The sequence below is a fragment of the Corapipo altera genome, unplaced genomic scaffold, assembly GCF_003945725.1.
Source record: "Corapipo altera isolate COAL_440 unplaced genomic scaffold, ASM394572v1 RXGC01000072.1, whole genome shotgun sequence".
In the NCBI taxonomy this organism is placed as follows: Eukaryota; Metazoa; Chordata; class Aves; order Passeriformes; family Pipridae; genus Corapipo; species Corapipo altera.
In genome coordinates, this window is record NW_020884943.1 from 2,522,173 (window position 1) to 2,541,913 (window position 19,741).

The following is a 19,741-nucleotide window of genomic DNA, read 5'->3' on the forward strand; positions in this document are numbered from 1 at the left end:
TTGTTTCCTTCAGCCTTGCAACTTTATAGGGTTTTATCTGAGTAACTAATTTTAGGCCCCAGCTCCTGCAAGCTGAGATATCAACACAGATTCAGGTCAGATTCCCAAAGGAGTGGCTGGGATTCCCAAAACATTAAATGTTATAAAATTAAGTACACTTATAAAATTTATAAAATTAATAAAACATTAAATTTCTATAAGATGAAGAATTAACCAAAGTAGATAGTTCACAGAAGCTCCTTGGCTCTCTCTGTTGCATAAACGCAAACCAGCAGGGAACGTTGTTTTCTCATTCAGTTTGCAGCTTACATAGGTGTCCATCTGTGCAGGCACGGACAGAGCAGCACTCTTAAGTCCCAGAAAGAAAAGGACTATTTTATTGTGTGGTGTTAGTGAGTCAATGGGACAATTCAAAGTGACATTTAGTTGTGGATGCTTGTTATTCAAGCAACAAGTAACTTGTGCTGCTGGAAAGGGTTCTGGGAGTGCAGTATTTCAGGTATTCCCCCCCAGCTCAAATTACACACACACACACACACTTCATCTAGCTGGAGGCATCCATGTGAAGGCAGCATAACTGCATAGATTTTACAGCAATATTCCAGACTGACAGGCAGGTTGCTAGGAGCCGAACAGGACTTCTGATCTCCTGCTGACCAAGTAGGTGTTTGGTTTCAGTTCCATTGCTTTTTTTCTTTCACAAGTGTATGGTTCTCCTGGGTGTTTTATTATCAAATTCTCAGAAGAAAGAAAAAAAAGCAGAACATTTATAATTTAAAGATAAATAATAAAGTTGCTGGAGGGTAAAAATACCATGAAAGTTATTAACTATGGTGGTAATGTCTATTTAAAATGGTAATGAAAAGCAGTCTGCTCTGAAACTAAACTATTAAATAAAGGCACAAACAATCCATTTTCAATCAAACCGACATGACTGGTATGACCTAGTTTGCCCAGAGCTTTTCTGAGGGCCTGGTATTTTGCTTTCCTCTAGATTGCATTCTGAAGAAGTGTCTGGCAGATTCGAAGTTGTGGACACTATCTGATGCTCTGCTCTGATCACTGGTTTTGATGGAGTGGCACCAGAACACAGTTTTTTTCTGAAGGGATGAGCAAGCTTAGTAAACACAGCATGGGGACTGACACTGGAAGATGATGACATTTTAGAAAATGGTCATGTACTGGTTGCAGTAGTGTCACTATGCGTTTTGACACTGATTTGAAAGGAGCAGGATTTTGCCTTGGATTTTGTTGCAGGTCAGCACAAGGTATGGGTTTACTCATCCTTTAAGAGGCATCTAAAGGGGTTCTGCAACACTGTTTACTGTGTTTAGTATGGTTGTGCCTCCTTTGAGCTTGTTGATGGTGTGGGAAGGTGCCTTGCCCCGTGCCTGCCCTGCGCTGCCCCAGCTCCTTGCCATGCAGGGCAGCTCCTGGGACTTCCTGGGGGTTTGCTGGTGCTTATGGTCTCATTCTGGTTTTTCAACCGGTTAACACAAGGGGGAAGCATCTTCATATGTGTATTGGTACCTGGATAGAAGCTGGGTCATCTTGGGCTTCAGCAAAGGCATTGTCTCCATGCTTTCCATGCTCTGAGCTCCAGCAGGAAGTAGCTCACAGAAAAGGAAGGAGGGAAAAGCTAGAAGGAGAGGTCTTTTATCTTCAGCTAGTGCTGGGCATTTGGAACTGCACATTTGAACTTTGCATTGTCTGATTTTCTTTCATATAGCCCTGTCTCCCTCCTCCTCTCTTGGAGTAATTTGTGTTGTCGTCTTTTTTCCCATCCAATCTCCTCACTGTTTTGGTCTTTTTGTTTTGGTTTGTTTTTTTTTACTTCATAACAGTTTTCTAAGGAAAACAGGCTGACTCTTCCCCTAATCTCCTGAAATAAATTAGGGCTGCTGCTTGTTTTCTATTTTTGACATTACCTTTTTTTTAAACTGTGCTTTCTGTCAGGGGAAGGAGAGGGGAAGCTGCATGGGGATCACCCTTCTCGCTCTTCATGTGCTCCTCTCAGAGGGTCTTGCCTCAAAGCTGCACTCAGAGCAAGTATGAAATGCAAATTTTGTAGTGGTTTCATGCCAGTCCATCTCCTTTCAACTGATACTGGAGCTGTAGAGCATCTGAGAGCAGCCCAGGAATTGACCTTGGGTCATCCCAAGGAACATAACTGGTACCTAAGTGACCTCAAATAATCACAAGAAAGCAAGTGGATGATGACAATTCTTGAGCCCTGGGGGAGCCCAAAAGTCTTTTTGGGTATCAGGATGATCTCAGTGGATGTCCTGAAGCATGTTTGGTCCCCAGGTCACTTCAAGGGACACTGTGGGCTCGTGGGGACATCTCAGGGGACTTCTGAGAAAGAAATACAGGATAGGATGGGCCTGAGCTGACCCGTAGAGGTAGATTTGGTGCTCAGGCATCTGGAACTGACCTCTAGGAGTTAATATGGTGGCATGAACAGCATTGGGTCTGGGGGCAGAAGAGGTCATCAGTTAGAACATGGGCATCATCTGAGGTCATCAATTAGCACACAGAGTTGCTTGAGATCACCAATTAACAGATGGAGTTACTAGAGGTCACCTTTACCCCAAAATTTCGGCTCGTGGTCATCCGAGGTCACTGATTAGCACATGGATTTACTTGAGGTTGTCAGTTAATAGATGGGCTTACTAGAGGTCAACTTTACCCCAGAATTTCAGCTTGGGGTCATCTGAGATCACCAATTATCATATGGGGTTACTAGAGATGATCTGTATCCCAAACTTTTGGCTCATGGCCATCCAAGATCACTAATTATCACATGAGGCTACTAGAGATCAACTTTATCCTGAAATTTCAGCTTGGGGTGATTCAAGGTCATCAGTTATCTCATGGGCTTACTTGAGGTCACCATTTAACAGATAGAAGGTCAAATTTATCCCAAAATTTCAGCCTGTGGTCATCTGAGATGAACCAGTCCTCAACTCTTTGGAGTGTCAGCTGAGGTCACCAAATCAGTGATTCATTTACAACAAGAGTCTCTGCTGAGCATTATACAAAGGCATAAAGCAGATTTAGTGCTGGGGACAGTGTCAAAGGCATGATTAAAAAAATCACAAAACTTATTTTATACCATTGTTATTTATTTCAAACCTCACAGACATGTTCACTATCTCTCCAGCTGCTGCCATCAATTACCTTCATTAGGCCACCCCTTCTGGTCATCCAACACTATTTTAACACTGTGTTTTCAACTGCAATATGATGTGAAAGCAAATGCTTGATATTTTCTTAAAATAATGAGAGTAAGGGCAGGAAAAACAGATAGGAATTAACACTTATAATCTTAGGGAGGATGCTTTTTCTCAGCCATCTAACTCCTTAACCATGCTCTGTTTAACAAACTATGCTTTCTAAACTTCATTGTCTACAGTGCAAATAAGAACACAAGACACCGTACAGGTGTCATAAATGGTTGTATTCTAAACAGGGGAAAACATGGCAGATATTTGCAATCTATGTAATATTAAATACAGAGGCCCTGAAAAATTCAACTTAAAATGCACTTTCATCAGTGTAGGAACCTATGCAAAGCCAACAGCAAATCAAGAGCGTTACAGATTACCAATAATTTCCTCTGAGTGCAAACTTCGTTGGATGTAACTCATATGAAGCTGCAATAGCAGCTGCCATTACAGCTTAGAGACACACATTTTGTTGCTAGATCTTCTCTGTAGCACAGAATTCAAAACACATTTTTCAACCATGAAAAAGAAAGCCAAACCTTGCTGTGTTGAGATAATCTTGTCTTCAGCCAGGGTTTAGCAGATACATCGGAGATGACTCAGTTCCAGTGAAATTGTGTATCAGTGCAGGGGTGCAGAGCAAATAGGAGTTCCTTTCACTGCCTCAAGGCAGGAACAGCTGCAGCAATGAGAATGAAGGTCTGTCTGAAAGAATAAAATTGTTTGATCAGTTCAGAAATATTTTTCAGGAGAAAACAGAAACCAGGGAACAAAAATATTTTTTTTTTTTTTTAAATTAACTAAAATGTGCTGAGCCTGGCTCAGATTTTAAAAGAAATGAGTAAGTTGTCAACACTCCAACCAAGACACTAGGTATGATTCTTCCCACTTCAGTTAGCCACAGCATGTTCACAAGTGTCTGCTGAGACACAGCTGGGCCTACAAACTGCAAATCCCATGAGGAACTGCTGCTTAAGCTAGTTTAGTGCTGAGCTAATTAATTTAGGTGGTATATAACTCATGAAATAATGCAAGGATTTATATCACATTTAAAGTCACATCTATGGTCATACTGGTCAGATCAGAGAATACATCAATTCAGTGATTGTTTATTTGGTGTCTTTGGCAACCACAGTCATCGGGATAATGACTCTTTGGTTCATGATTTACTTTATTTGCCCACTCACACCCCTTTAAGTGAAACACTGCTGCACAATGGCAAAGTCTTACATCCCACTGAGAACCCAGCAGTTCACAAAATAGAGTTTAATGGTCATCCAATAAATAGATTCTACCTTCCATTTGCCTCCGATTTCCTTCACAGCTTCCTTCTTTCTGCACTGTTCTCCAGCTTCTCTCCCTGGAATCCAAGGTCCTCCACCTCCTCTTCCACTGTGGGCCAGCACATTCCTGCAGTGGGAACAGAACTCTAGATGAGAAAAAAAAGTCCCCCAAAGAAGGGAGTTATCTGCTGGTGCTGTGCTAATGAAGGGCTGTGGCTGATATATTGTAATGCTTAAATAAAAGCAAGAAAGGTATTGCAACCTTGTGCCCAAGGGAACTGGGTTGCTTTACAGAAATAAAAAAAGGGAGGAGATGAATAGGTGAGACAGTATCTCATTATCAGACATGACTTCACCTGTAGGCCTTCCTCTTGCCTCACAGCAATGACACTGGCTTTCTTTCACAGTAATTCATGCATTTCAAAGGGCCAACAGCATAAAAGGAATCTAAAAATAGGTTAAAGCCTGAAACCAAAGAGCAGCTGTTTCATTAGCAACAACAGAAGCAGAAGGGGAATGAATTGTAGGACAGAGCTTCCTAAGTGTGCCAAATGACTTATATTTCATGTATTTTATGCTTTACAGAAATTCTTCTAGTATCAGGACACATTTCAGATGTACAGTAACTGATATAGCTAGAACCTGCTGTGTGTGCTCCCTTCTCCTTACACCAAGAAAGATTACTGGGACTCAGAGTCCTGGGACATGACACATATCAGCATTCCATATTAAAAGACATCCTACAGGATTATCTTGCAGTGGAACAGGAAGCTTGCATCATTGCTCTGTTCTGATATAACAGCTGGACACACACTCTGAACTCCTGCTTATAAAGTATCAGTTGCAAAAGGTGGATTCTCTACATCCTACACATCCTTGGACATCTGCACTTCTATAGAGAAGAAATCCTATCCATGAAGATCAATGTTCACCCCTTATTCAAAGCCTCTACAATCCGTCACAGGCCAAGTTCTTCATCTATCTTGGAATGATGGCCTGGAAATGAAATGCAAATGGTGAACAAAGCATTATTCAGTGTCCTCAGTCCAGCCAGGATTCACTGTGTTAGCTGGGAAGATAGCAAATGGAAATGTGTAGGGGTACACAGATACTCCAGTTGAGAACAGGTACTAGATTCAGACTGAGCTTAGAGATGGCAGATCTTGGAGCCCATGACTGTACCATCATTAGACAGCTGGTATGGACACTCAGGTCAGAACTGAGATTAAAATAAATATCCAGCAGAGTTTTAGGCCACTGTTAATGATATGGTGTAATAAGGGATGAAACAAGGTGAAGCTAAATCCTTCAGATTAAAAAGCAAGGGAAGGAAGAGATGCAGCAATATTCAGGCTTGGAAATGAGAAGTTCAATTCTAGTTCCATAAGACACCCAAATTTATCACAAATGCCTCACTCTTCAGTCTCCATATAACCCACCTCTACGGCCAACTTGCCCTGAGGGTGTCATAATGGACACCACCACTGTGAGAGCCCTCACTGTTGGGACAGCTGGGCTTTTTGGTACTTTGCCAGGCAGGGTATGGGCAGCCAGAGACCACTCACAGTGCATGGCATGTGGTGTCATCAAAGAGCTTGTGCAGTTCACTGAGCAGCCAGAAGCTGAGAGATGTGCTATACAGGAATTCCATTCCCATGGAAAACACCACGGTCCCATGTCAGCCGCAGAAAAATGGTGTGGAAGACAAAGCGGTCTTTCATGATTTTTGTACTTCATCCCTACAGACATCTTTGCTGCCTACACCTGGTCCCTGCACATGGGCCACCACTGGGGAATTCCTGCTGTTTTCATCAGCTTAGCAATGCCCAGTATTCCCTCCTGCTGCCTCTTCCAACCCACTGCAAGCTCTCTGTACCATGCAGGAGCAGAGGGGTGTGGGTCATGTGTAGGGGCCTGTCATTGCAGGTCTCACAGTAGAGCACTTTTGAGGTGTAGCAGCTGATTTTATTGCCTCTATGCCAGGGAGCCTCTCTGCTTAGTTTCAGCAAAAGGTAAGGAAGATCAGCAACCTTGGAGGAGCTACAGAGAATTGGCAGGTCTGGCTGCATCAAGAGGGCCAAGGGAAAGGAGGGCAGGAAGAGGGCAAGGGAGAGGGAAGAATCTGTCAACAAAACAGCAGCTTTTTGAGAGGGATGGTAACTAAAATTCCTTTTCTTCTTCTGGCTAGATGGAGCTTGTACAGATGGAGACCATATTGCTTATAGACAAGGACCAGTGATACTTCTGACAGCACAAAATGACCACAAGCAACTCAACTGTTCAGCTGCCAAAGTCACACCTGAAAAGATGCTGCTATCTGGGCAAAGACAGCAAAAGAGCTTTCTGCACTGTCTCTCTCACTGCCTGACTCCATTTCGGCCTTGGAAGACACCCAGTGCTTTAAGAACCTACACAGACAGGTGTAGAACTGATCCAAATAAATCAGTTAAGAGGTCCACATATGAGCTACTTGGATTAGACTCTCTCCTGAATTGTTAATGGACATGACACAATTCATCACGCACTAAAATAGAGAGCTAAAACAGGACAGGTGAGTCATGCCTAAAAATAGCTAATCATCTCCATTAACTAATAAGGGAAGCCTGGAGTGCCCAGTTCAGCTGCAGATGTTTGCAGCTGTGATGATGAAACCATCACAGGTTTCTGAGGTGGTGAGATGTGAATCCCACCCCATCTGATCCCATGTTCCTGTCAGTGGCAGGAACAACCCCTTTTTTCCAACAATGCCTGCAGATCTGCTGGGAGAAATACTCGTGCTGTGCTTTGCTGGTTTTCTCTCACTTGCCTCCCCCCACATACTTGAGTGTAAAGCCCAGGAACATGACATTCAAGGCTGAGATACACTCCTTTCTCTTTCAAGGTATGTTTGAAATACAGGCCACTCCTGGAGATCAGAGGTACTGAAAGCCAAGGCTTGCAGCCCTGGCCCCATACCTGCAACACTGCAGAAGAGCTAAGTGCCATGTGTCAGATGAGTGGGATAAACCCCTCCCTGGCCATGGCACACAGTGCTGCCTGTTGTTCCTGCCAGCCCCCTCCTGCCATTAATCAAGGGTCAGTCCCACAGTCAGCTCCCAAGACTAACCCTTCATTGTGATCCTGCAAAGCAGAGGAGGAGTGGTAGGAAGAGAGATGGTTGCCTTGTGATTATCTTCAAGGTAGGTGGGGAAGAAGAGAGTGGGTCCAAGTGTTTCAGGCCAGGAGGGGTTAAAGGCAAAACAGCCTGGTGGTGGCCTAGGGGGATCATTATTGGCAGGAAAGCAATCTTCAGGGCTGAGAATCACACCGTGCTCTTGGAAAGAAAAGCTCCTGTAACAGAGAAGAAAAGACTTGCCCTCACAGGGCCTGACAAAACTAGTGGGAAGACTTGCACGCATTTGAAAGCTTCATTTATCCATGTTGTTAGCATCACCTCCAGAGAGGCTGCAGTGGGGAACAGAGCTGCCAGAAAAGAATGGGAAAATGGTTTAGACAGCACAGCCTCATCCAGAAACCATACCTGACTTCTCCATCAGTTCCAAAAATAACAGGGTTCTTTTTTTGCATCAAATCTTCCCGCATCCTTCTAATGTCACAGCATTTTTCTCATGATCAGTGCTCCTACGTGACTACACTGGTACCTCAAATCTGTTTTCACCATGGGAGACCATGACTTCCCGGGTCAGGCAGGACACAGCGAGTGCTACTGGAAAAGCCCTCGGCTCACAATTTAGGTTGCCCAGCCCAAATCCTTTTCCTCAGGCAGGAGATGCATGATATTCTTGCTGTGTATTAAGATTTTCATTTTTACTATGAAGAGTTAGCATTCCTTCTCAGCACGCCTACGCAACTCTTGTTGTCAGGGAACATGTATGGCTACTGTTTGCCTTCCTTGCCCACGTTTCCCTGCTCCCAGCCTTTGGAACATTCCTATCACCCAAGATAACAGCCCTTCACTGAGAATCTCCCAGTGCAGTGTAGTAAATCCTGGTGTTGGCCAGCAATCCTCTGCTGGCATGCAGGAATGAAGGAACAACACTTGCTGTTTATGCTTCAGGGGAACCGTGGACACGATCGCAGATATTCCACTTTTAGGTGCCTGTTTGTACATATCTGAACACAAAGAATTTAGTCAAAGATACTTTGGAGGTATTGATAACTTAGCACTGCAAAAATGTAAGGCTTATGGGTGACTATCCCAACGAGTGCTGTGCAGATCCTTGGTAATTAGCTCTACAAGCACCATCATTAAACTTTAAACTGATATAAAGAAAATGCGCAACTGAGCACACTAATAATAACATGAACCAATTTGTTACACTGAATGTCCCCATAAAGATATTCTTTATAACACCTTTGCCACAACTGGGACCTTGCATAATTAAATTTGTTTTCACTTTCTTACAACTCTAAGCATAACTGGAGATTTCTAATTAGCTACAATTATTCTTTTAAGAAATGTGTTCTATTTAGTATAATCTTGTATTCATCTAGCCAAATGCCATATGTGTTTATTATTATTATCTCCTACTGATAGCTTTTTAACTGAGACATTTTGACCGAGATAAATAACTACATGCCTCCCAACCACAACTCTTTGTGTGGCATCTGCTTTGGGTGGTAAAATAATTTACTATGTGAAAAATAGCAGTTTATGGAGATAAGATAATTTTCCATTCTACTATTTTAAGTAGAGATAAAAATGCAGGCTGATTATCTTCTAAATCTAACATTTCCACACCCCAGCCCACCAAAAGCTGCTAATAAAGTAGCCTCATTAATGAAACTTCCTCACCTAATTGTGTTTCCCTTCTGCTAACAGAGCAAACAAGTAGGCTATAGTTTGCTCTTGATGTCTACAATGCCTGGCTGGCTGGCATGCCCAGGAGCACTTCTCATGCCACTCAGTGGGAGACGCAAGACCAGTAACATCAAGACCAGTAACATCCATTCCCAATAAACCCACCCCATGTATTGGTCCCCCCTCAGTGAAACACAGCCCATGCTCGTGTGCTACCTGTGCTCCTGAGACCATGTGGTGCCAATTACAAGAGCAACTACCCAGAAAAACCCCTCTGTTTTCTGCACAGTTTTGCCCCGAGCTGAAAAGGCCCAGATGTGTTCTCTCACAGAGTTTGCTCAAGCAAGAGGCCCAGGCTGAATTACCAGCTAAAATGGAAGCAGACAAAAAGTGATAAATTGGAGAGCAAACCACCGGAACTTATTTACTTCTTGAGAAATTAATGAACCTCGTGAGCTCATAGGCTGCAAAGCAAATTAAATAAATGTCTTTCCCTTTTAAAATCTGGGGAATTGCAGCAACTGGAATTGACTTTATGTTTGTCTTCCTTCTAATTCACTACAGGTACAAAACTGGTGAAATACAGAAGGGAAATGGCAAGACAAATCTGTATAAAAATGAAAACAACAACAAATGAAGGAGTTGGAGCAGGTCAAGGAGTAGTGCATAACTTTAAAACTTATATAAGTTATTTTGTCATACTTCCAATTTCCTTACTGCTTTATATTCACAGATGTAGGCCACAGTATGCCTTGGAAGGTGATTTTATCACACACAAGACTTCGAAAAGATCCACCAGCAAGTTAAAAGTAAATGAAATTAGAAAAGCATTTGTACTTACCAAATATACTGCAGTATATTTTTAGGTCAGTGCTGTATCTGACTTAGTTTGCAGTTTTCTCAAGACCAAGCATTCAGAAATTCTATACATAACACCAACATCATGTTACTACAATAAATAATGAGTTCATTCTATTTACTTGCAGATTTTGATGCATACAGGTTGTTTATTCTCCATGCCTCCCACATATATTTTTCTGGACAGAGCGTTAGAAGTTTACGTGGGGGGTGGGGGCGAAAGAAGCTAAAGTTTGAGGTTACAGTGTTTCAAGAAGACACCAAGCCCTCCCCCAGCATTTTTAATGATACAAATCACAGCAACTGATGATAATTTGAACATTATCAATAAATGGGTTTTCGTAGGCTTAGTCTCTTTTCTCAAGAAATGTACTTAACAAAATTGGTTTAAACAATTAAAAAGATTAAAATACTGAAATTTTGTGTCTACCATGATATTTTTGGATGCGCACTCTTGAAAGACCACGCCCTGATTGTATGAAAATTATTTCGATACCTAAAATTACTGGTTTTTGGAATATAGCAGATTTCAGCCCATGATTTTAATATGCCAACATCACTTATGATAGATTAAATATGAGGTTTTACTTTTGGCTCTCTATTCTAGGTCACTGACAGTAACCCTCCATCGTAAAGCAGTAATGAGCTTCATAGAGTTTCATTAAAATATTACTTTTCCTTTTGTGTATTAAGGATGATTTCTTATCCTGTTCTCTTTATCTGTTTGTATTTGGCACAGCTATTTCATTATTGATGTAAAGCAGCAATTCAAAATTTAATGATTAATTTTCATGTAAATCTTTCTTGTCTAAATAATTGATGAGAAAGATGAGCATAGGCATTTGGAATCAGTGGTTGTTATTCCTTCTGCCTCACCTTATCTCTGCAGCAGTACTCTCTGTCAAGCCCCCTAGAGAACACACCTTTTGGGGGAGATGGCTTGAATTCCCCAGCCTTGTATCAGCCCAGATGGGGAATTTTCTGAATACAAATCTCTGCTCTGTCCTCTAAAAGCTATACATTTATCCTGCCTTGCATATGGTTAAGTACCTGATTTTGCATAACGTCCTCAATCTTCTGCATCCTGAGGAGGCTGAGAAGCTGCAGACAGCTGATCCTGCAGCTGCCCCATTTGTCCACATGCCTATCAAAAAATGCTTGAATTTAGTAAACCAGGCGAAAGGCCAGGCAGCAAAATGCTATTGCCCTACAGCATAAATTGTGCTTGACAGTGAGGAGCAAGTCGTACTCTGTTCTTTTGCAAGGATCTTTCTCTGCTGGGTTCATGGACATTATTTCTGGAGATCCCAAACTACTACCATAGCACTGAGAACTACTCCATCTTCGTCTAAACTCTCACAACCCCGCTTTTCATTATTCAGTAATTCATATTTATATATGTGGCCCAAGCCTGTAATTAAATCCCTGATAGTCCCTTAAATCCAAAGAGAGAAAGTATCTGGATCTACCAGGGCATCTCCTGGGAGAGATAGCAAGTCTCTTCCATGGTTTTAATACAGCTTGCATTATATGATTTTCACAGCAATTAATATATTAAATAAAATCATAGAATGACCTCCTTTCATAATGTTTAAGTTTTAAATTTCATTACCATCTGAAGAAAATACTCTGGACTAGAAAACAGGCTATTCTGAGAAAGATATATCAGAGGCTTCCTCCTACTCTGCCCTTCTAACATTTTAATATATATTTTCTTTGAAAGTTAAATAGAATTGTAAGCTGTAACAGGGAGTAAATGTTATAAAGATAGAAATCTCTGCTGCCATTTATGTGATAAGTTAAAAAAAAGTAACCATCTTTGCATGCTTGGGGGTATTTTTCCCTCAGAAGTCACTTTTTAATCTGATTTAAATCCAATTAAGTCTGAATATCTAAAATGAAGAACAAGTCTTTGAATTTATGTATAACTGATTTAACTAATCACTGTCTTACTGCGGAGCTACTAAGCAAACAAACTATGAAAAATAAATGTGAAATTAGATCCAAATCGCAGACAGCCTTGATTTTGATTTTGAAATAAATAAATAAATAACCATCCTGCACAAAACATGGGCCTCTGCTTGCTACCAGCCAGTCAAAGCTGCAGTTATTAGATTTAAAAAATAATAGTGAAAAACTATCTCTCCACCAGAGAGACTGGTGGCACTGAAGCAACCGGGGAAGCCCCACTGCTTCCTCAGCTCCATCCTCATTTTGGCTGGACCTGCATTTACCACTTGCCTTCTTCTGTGTCTTACATCCTCTTTAACCAAGGATGCTGGATGGCTGCTGCCAGCATGGGAGGTGTCCTTCCATCCCTCATGCTCTCCATACCTCCCCCAGAGGAGGGGATGGTCATCGGAGCCCGCTGGACACAGGGCTCTGGCACAATGGGCAGCCACAGGCTCCCCAACCCACCCCCCAGTGTCACCCAGCAATGTGTTCCAGGCTGCAAGTGCTGCAGAGGGGGGTCATTAGGGAGGACAGCCTGAAGGGCAGGTAGGAAGCACAACCCTTTCATCCTTCTGATGCTCTGTTGACTTCTGTTCTTTCTCATTTGCCAGCATTGACACTGAATGCTGATCAGCTCAGGCATTAACTGGCCTCAGGCTGCTATTTCCAGGTAATTCCCACACTTTACTCTGACTTCCTGGTGTATCAAGCAACTTTAGCAATCCACTGATATTTCAAAACTGTGTCTGAGACCTGGAAATCTCAATTTCTACCACATCTTATCTGTAAGTTGAAGAAAGATTGGGTGACTCATTGTAATGCAGCACGCTGAATGTTACTGAATATATAATTGTATAACTTGAGGATAGGGGAGTAACTTCAGCGCTCCCTGTCATACAATATCCTCCATTAAAGCTTCCGTCTGCTTCATACGTGGAAGCCCCTATTTCATCAGTGAGATGCCACTGAAATACTGCCAGGGACCATGTGGCTTCATGCCTGATAAGGCAGCTTTCTCACTGTGGATCACAAGTTCCATAGCTGCAGGCAGAGCTCCTCCCAAACAGATTAGTACAAATTAACCTGTGCATCCAGCAAACTTGCTGACATTCTTCCTTCCCCTCTCACATGCATCCTCCCATCCACTGGAACTGGGCTCATGGAGATTGCATCTAAAAAAGCACTGTGAAGAAGCAGCTCATTTCTGAAATTCCCATCAGCTGTCTATCACACCTCATATCCAGCTGCAAATGCTGCTTGCAACAGATCAGAAACCCTGCAGCTATTCAGCCTGGGCAGTAAGAGCAAAGATGACAAGCCCAAAATGACACCTCTTAACTCATTGTCTCATTACTGTCCATGAAATAAAGATTTTTCTTCCCCCCTTTTGAACTATGTAATAGATTACAAAGTTTTCAGAGAGCAAAAAGTGGGAAATCTCACATATGTGCCTTAGAGATATGTCTTAGGTGTGCACACGAGGAAAGAAACTCACTCAGATTATTTCTTAAACCCCAGCACAATTCTGTGCATCCAGCTTGGTGCTTTGGCAACAGGCAGCACTCACCTTCTACTGTCATTTTCCTGTGTTTTTTCTCAAGGTTTAAGTGAAAGGATTACTCAGTTAGAGGTCACCTTAATTTTTTTTATGATACTTGTTTTGATAATCCAAAATTTACCATAGGTTAAAAGAAAACCTTCAGTTATTTTTAAGTCACTTGAAGATTCTCTCATTCAGGTCATAACATATAAACGTTCCAATTTCTCATCTTGTCTGCAGACCCTTCCTAATAACCCTTGGCACTGAAGAGGATTAAACAACAGAATGATTTTTGCAAATCATATCATACTTGCCAAGCATTAACAGAATGCCATTAAAGGTCCAAGCATCCCAGTTGGAATTGCAGGTCTTTCTCTTCCTTCATAAACAGCACTGAGGAGCTCACAGAAGACAGTAGAAATGCAAGGGGCTGCTACGCAAACAAACCCCAGGTTACCTCCAAATGTTTTGTCAGGGTTGATTTCTACTCCTGGACCTCTCCAGGAATAAGCTGGCCATATGAATCTGGTTCCTAAATTGCCATGGAACGCTGTAAACTGCTCCAGTATTGCCCTTCTACCTGGTATCTTTTGTTATATCCAGTTAGCCCAGGTGTCATGAGGGAACACATTTCTGTTCTTCTTTCCTTTAAGGTTGATATATCGCGTGATTGTTTTCCCCCTAAACACTGACAACCAGAAAAACTGAAAGAAAAACATATCACCAAGAGATTTGAACCATTTCCTCTCTGTTGTGGAAAAAGGCGAATTACTTAAAAGGTAATGAAAAGTGATGGATTTGTGGGAGAGCAAAATTAGCTATGATATATTTTAAAGCACTTTTGATATATTTATTAAAAGTCAAGAAGTGCTTCAAAGGAAATCCCAGTGCACTTTCAAAAAATTGCATGGCTTAAAAAAGACGCACTTAAGAAATGAATCAACACTTTTTTTTTTCAAATTTGCATTGGGATTTGTCAGTGTGGTACCAGTAGTAGGGAAGGTTTTCCTGCATCATTCTAATTAGCATAGTCAGATCTTCTCTAAACTTAAGCACTATAAATTTACAACAATAGGGAGAGATAGGTTTATGCACAAAGTTTTTACAGTATTTGTAATGAACCAGTTTTCCCCTTCCCTGCCTGTATTGCAGTCACTGTAGGAAATGCAAAGAAAGGAAAATAGGGTGGACGTTGCTGCTGGCAATGCAGCGACGAAGTGGCATCTGTTATCTTCCCCTGCATAATTGATTTAGGTATGTCACCATTTTAAATATAGCATAGGCAGTCAATTAAATTCTATTTTCCCACTTATAAGCCCATAAAGAGACTTAAGGAAGCCAATGGGTGGGGGGGGAAAGGGGGAGGGAGTGAGGCAGGGGAGGAGGAAGGCACAATTTAGGAATTGCTTGAGACTGCATTTGATTAGGAAAAACAAGGTATGGGAAACTCATGCACACACAAATTTAAGGCTCAGCATATCTTCCAGAGGACAGTTTAATGGCCACTATCTACCTTGACCAGATGAAGTCTCTTTTCTTAATCCCCAGTCCTCCTGAACTTTAATCCACCGCTATTTAAATTTGTCATAAAATATTTCATTTGCTTTGCCATGTTATTACCTCATCAGTGAGTATATTATGTCCTAATAACTTGTATGTGTTCCCTTTGGCACAAGAGCAGAGGACAGGTTACTGCCTTCCTGAGCTAGCTGTAAAAGCACCATATTTAAATACTAGTGAAGAAATCATACAAGATCAAAAGACTCTCATCCTCATCATAGATTAATATAATGAAAAGACAGATCTTTTCTTCTTCTGCAGAAACAACTCTTTCTCTTCTCCCCACTATTTACTCAGTGCCTCACTAACCTTTACAATGCCTGTAGCAGGTAAAACAAACCATTTACCTCTCCGGCACAGGAGCCACATCTGGACATGCCCTGTGGGGGCTTCACAGGCTGGGGTGGAGGGGAAAGCTGGGCACAGGCACTACCAGACCCAGTGCTCTGGCCACTGAACTACCACCACTTACTAGACCACACTGCTCCCTGGACCAGCCTCCAGGAACACACACTGGGATAACACCACGCAACCAGCCAGCTCACAGGTTGGATCAGCATCCAGCAAGTTTTAAGAGTCTAGTCTGCAAAAGAGGCAATGATCAAAAATTGAATTAAACTGACAGTGAAAAACCTATTAGAGTTCCAATGCCCACCACAGTTTGGGCACACAAATCACAGCAGGTGATTTATCACTTACCTGTAAAAAGTCTGTTTTCCTCAAAGAACAGCAGCTTGAGTGAAAACAATCTTGTCAAGAGACAATGGCCTCCCTTTCCTCAGCCTGAACTGGAGAAAGCTACTAAAAACTACCAGAATATGAGGCAAAATATTTACTGCATGTTTATTTATACATGCTACACAGTCACCTTGAATTATATTGCTCCTGCTTCTAGCTGCATTTTTAACCTTCTATAATTTTCTTTTTTTCAAGCCAAAAGGGAACAATAAAGAACCCAATACATGACTGTATGCTCAATGGCTATTAAAAATCCTCTGATCTGAAGTTCTGCTAAAATAGAACATATTCGGTATTTTGCTAAACTAATTGTATGTATTAAAAGTAAATGGTAAAGCAACAGGGCTTTGACTATCTCTGGTATTGTGAACTTTTTCTGACAAAGGTAGAAGTTACAAATATCCGTTAGTGTTCTTCAGTGCTTCACTGATGTTCCTCCTGTGCAATTTGTTTACTGCTTCAAGATATTAGACAGCCATATATTTTACTTTCTCTGGTAGTAGCCAATTTGCAAGAAAGCAAGTAATATAAAAATAGCTATTTACTCTGTAACAAGCAGTAAAGTACATTATCACTTGACATTGATGCTATTAGATGATAGCAAATCAATAATCAGTTCTTATTCTGTAACTTTGTAAACCATCTGCTTCTATCATTGCAAAGCATGCTCTGCTGCAGCAAAGCCTTTACTGCCATACTAACAAACAATTTGCTTTATAATGTCTAAGACAAAGTGGTATCAAAAGCTTTCTAATTGCCTCACCATTTAAATAAGTGGAATGGTTAGGTTATACAGAAATTCTGCAGAGAGAGATAAATCGTAACTCCCTGTTACACCCTTGCCAGAAAAATATTCTGTTTACCTTTCAAACTCCAGCTTTGTGATTATATGATATATTATGTTATTAGAACCTACATGGAAATTTTATTATTGCCATTTATCACTGAATTGGAGAAGGCTCAAGATGTGTAGCTGAGAGCGCTGTGCTCTGACCTCGCTCCAAAGCGTTCCCTCTCTGCTCAGCTCTGTCCAGAGGTGACTGCTCAGCTCACCTGTGTGCCTCAATTTATGCATCCAGGATTCCCTGTAGAGGCCCTCAAAGGTATCTACTGCTCTTCACTAATCCTCTAGAGACCTCAGCACTCTTTTAAGGGTCATTAAATATCAAACATCTGAGGAAAAGTTGTAGTGTTGACAGTGTAGAAGAACTACACTCACTGTAGTCTTGGGCATCCCACAGAATGTTAAAGAAACATTCTATCAAGGATGAATGTGGGGATGTGAGATGAGGAAGGCAGAACTGCAAGCAGAACTTAATCTGAGGTTTACAAAGCTTCAAACCTCCAGTAATCACTTTTAAGCTGACAACAGAGTCACTGGTTTCCTCAGCAAGTTGGCCGCTCGTTAGAAAGAAACGAGCAGTGTAGACTCGGGATCCCAGTCCTGCTCTGTTTTACTTGCAGCCCTTTGCTTCAACAGTAAATCTTGCCTTTACAACTCCAGCCAGGCAGTGGGAAATGCCATGCTGCTGGCTGGCTGCTCTGCCTTCCTGGCCCCCACCCTGGCACCAGCCCCATTCTCATGGGGAAGTCACAGCTCCAAGATTCACCTTCCTGCTCTTGGACCTTCTCCCAGTGGCCAGGGTCAGGTTATTTTCTAAATAAAATCACATCATAGAAAGCTGAAGCAGTTTAAAATCTGGAGTGTCCACATTCTAAAGATAATTACAAAAAAAAAAAAATCTAATAGTATTTTAGTGTATTGACTCTTTTGTTGTAGACTTTTTTGTTTCCTTGGCTTAGGAGTCTTTCCTATAAATCACTTCCACATTTAGTGTCACCAGCTTCACAAATTCATTTGTCTTTGCTAAAAGCATCATTGCCCGTGTTGCTATTACCTGACTCTTCAACCCATGTGTTACTCTTGCACACTCCTAATTTAAACTGCCCAATGACATCGTATTTCCAGCATTATGTAATATTAGTTTTATTTGCTTGATTTCAGCTTCACTTTTCTCACATGCAGAAAGCCAAAAGAATGTTTATAACCTAGATTAGTCAGTGATGTCCCATTACATATTTGATAATGGCTTTCCAGTTTCTCAACTGTTACCTCTTCTCTGCATCTGGTGCCAGCCTGAGCTTAATAAACCATTTATTTTTGCTATAGGCAGTATTCTAATGTCGTAAAAAATGCAGAAATCTCATTCTGGAGTTCCTACTTACTTCTCATAAAGCTTTATTTTCCTTTTGGTTCTCTCCCTCCCTTTCCAAGCTTCGATAAAATGATTTCTTTTGCCTTGATTACCAAACATCACCCCATATATATACGAACTCTTAACCAGGATCTTTTTACAATTCTGCAATTGTAAAATTTGCAATTTTTTGACCACCTCTGAAGTATCCGAGAGGCTTCACTGAAGCTCCTGAACCTCTTATTTTCAAGCTATCACAAATCATTTTATCTGTTTTCATGTGAAATCTGATAACCACATAGACCAGTCACGCACCACAAATTTTTAAATTTACTGTTTTGCTGATCAATTTATCTCACTTTGATTACACTTGTTGAAAGACACATTTTGGATAGGATGTATTTTCTGCATAAAAATGTTTCTGCATGCACTTTTATGATATGCCATGGTGCAGTTAGACCACACCATGACTTAACGGCACAGTGCTAGAGACTGTTTTTTCTGCATTAAAGCTAGTGCTATGAATTTGGCACTGCTCCTATACTATGGCATTCCCATTATGAACTAAAATTGCTAAATGTATGTACTTTTGTCTTTGTCTGCTCAGTGCAAAGCAGACAACAACACAGAATGTGTTTCTCTTTAGGGTCTCTTCCTTATTTTCTGGGTGTTGGGGGCAGGGTCCTCACAGGTTGTTTTTTTTCCTGGTTATACTTAGACAGAGGAGTTGGCCACATTTTGGTGTAAATTCAGAGCAAAAGTACTGAAAACACTGAAAGGAAAGTTGGGCAGTTCAAGCACCATGTTTCACTCCTTTCCAAACGTAGAGCCATCTCCAGCATCAGCTTTCTCCCAAAAGCTCCCAAACTCCCTCAAAGGGAGCTAGATATCTCTAGCTCATTATCTTTAATGAAGGCCCAGATGCACATTGAGCTTGGCCTGGACCAGACACATCAGTCTTTTTGATATGGTTTGAAGCTGGCTCCCTGCCAAGTCTCCAAACCTTACCACAAGAAGTCATCCCCCCCGCCAAACCTCAGGGAGAAGAGGGAGAAAAACAACTAAGAAAACCCGAAACGAGAGAGAGACAGCTGAAGTGATATATAAAAATATATTTACACTTATGTTACAGTTATATACAATTGAAATATATACAATTTCACAAGGGAAAGGGAAGGGGGAAGGGAAAAGGAACAAAACCAAAATAATGTATATATATATATATCCCTATTAGTAGCCCAATATCTAGCACTAAAAGAGTTAGCAAAGAAATATCCCACCACTCTCCCTGGGACAACCGAGAGTTGCTCCGGGACGATCGCCGGCAACCTCCGCCTCCCAAGGTCGACAAGGCCTTACCAGGCCTCGCTCCCCAACACGGCAGACTCAACAGCAGGGAACCTGCACCTCCAAGCCGCCAGAAGGAAAGAGGGCAAAGGCCTTCCCTCCTTTCTTCTTATAGTCTGGCTTACATAAAAATCGTAGGGAATACTAGGTAAATCTGGGCCCTTCCTTGGCTACAAACTGGTCACCAAGGAAGGCCTAGACCAAACTACCACACTTCTAGACCAGCAACTGGACCATAG

At 41.5% G+C, this 19,741-nt stretch overlaps 1 long non-coding RNA gene across 1 annotated transcript; it reads right to left on the bottom strand.

The window, feature by feature from the left end:
• Nucleotides 1-260: 260 nt before the first annotated feature.
• On the bottom strand, nucleotides 261-5,427 carry LOC113956047. Its single transcript, XR_003530729.1, has 4 exons — nucleotides 5,381-5,427; nucleotides 4,523-4,637; nucleotides 3,767-3,932; nucleotides 261-738 (listed from the first exon to the last, which is right to left on the bottom strand). It is a non-coding gene; the product is annotated as an uncharacterized LOC113956047 (long non-coding RNA).
• Nucleotides 5,428-19,741: the final 14,314 nt, after the last annotated feature.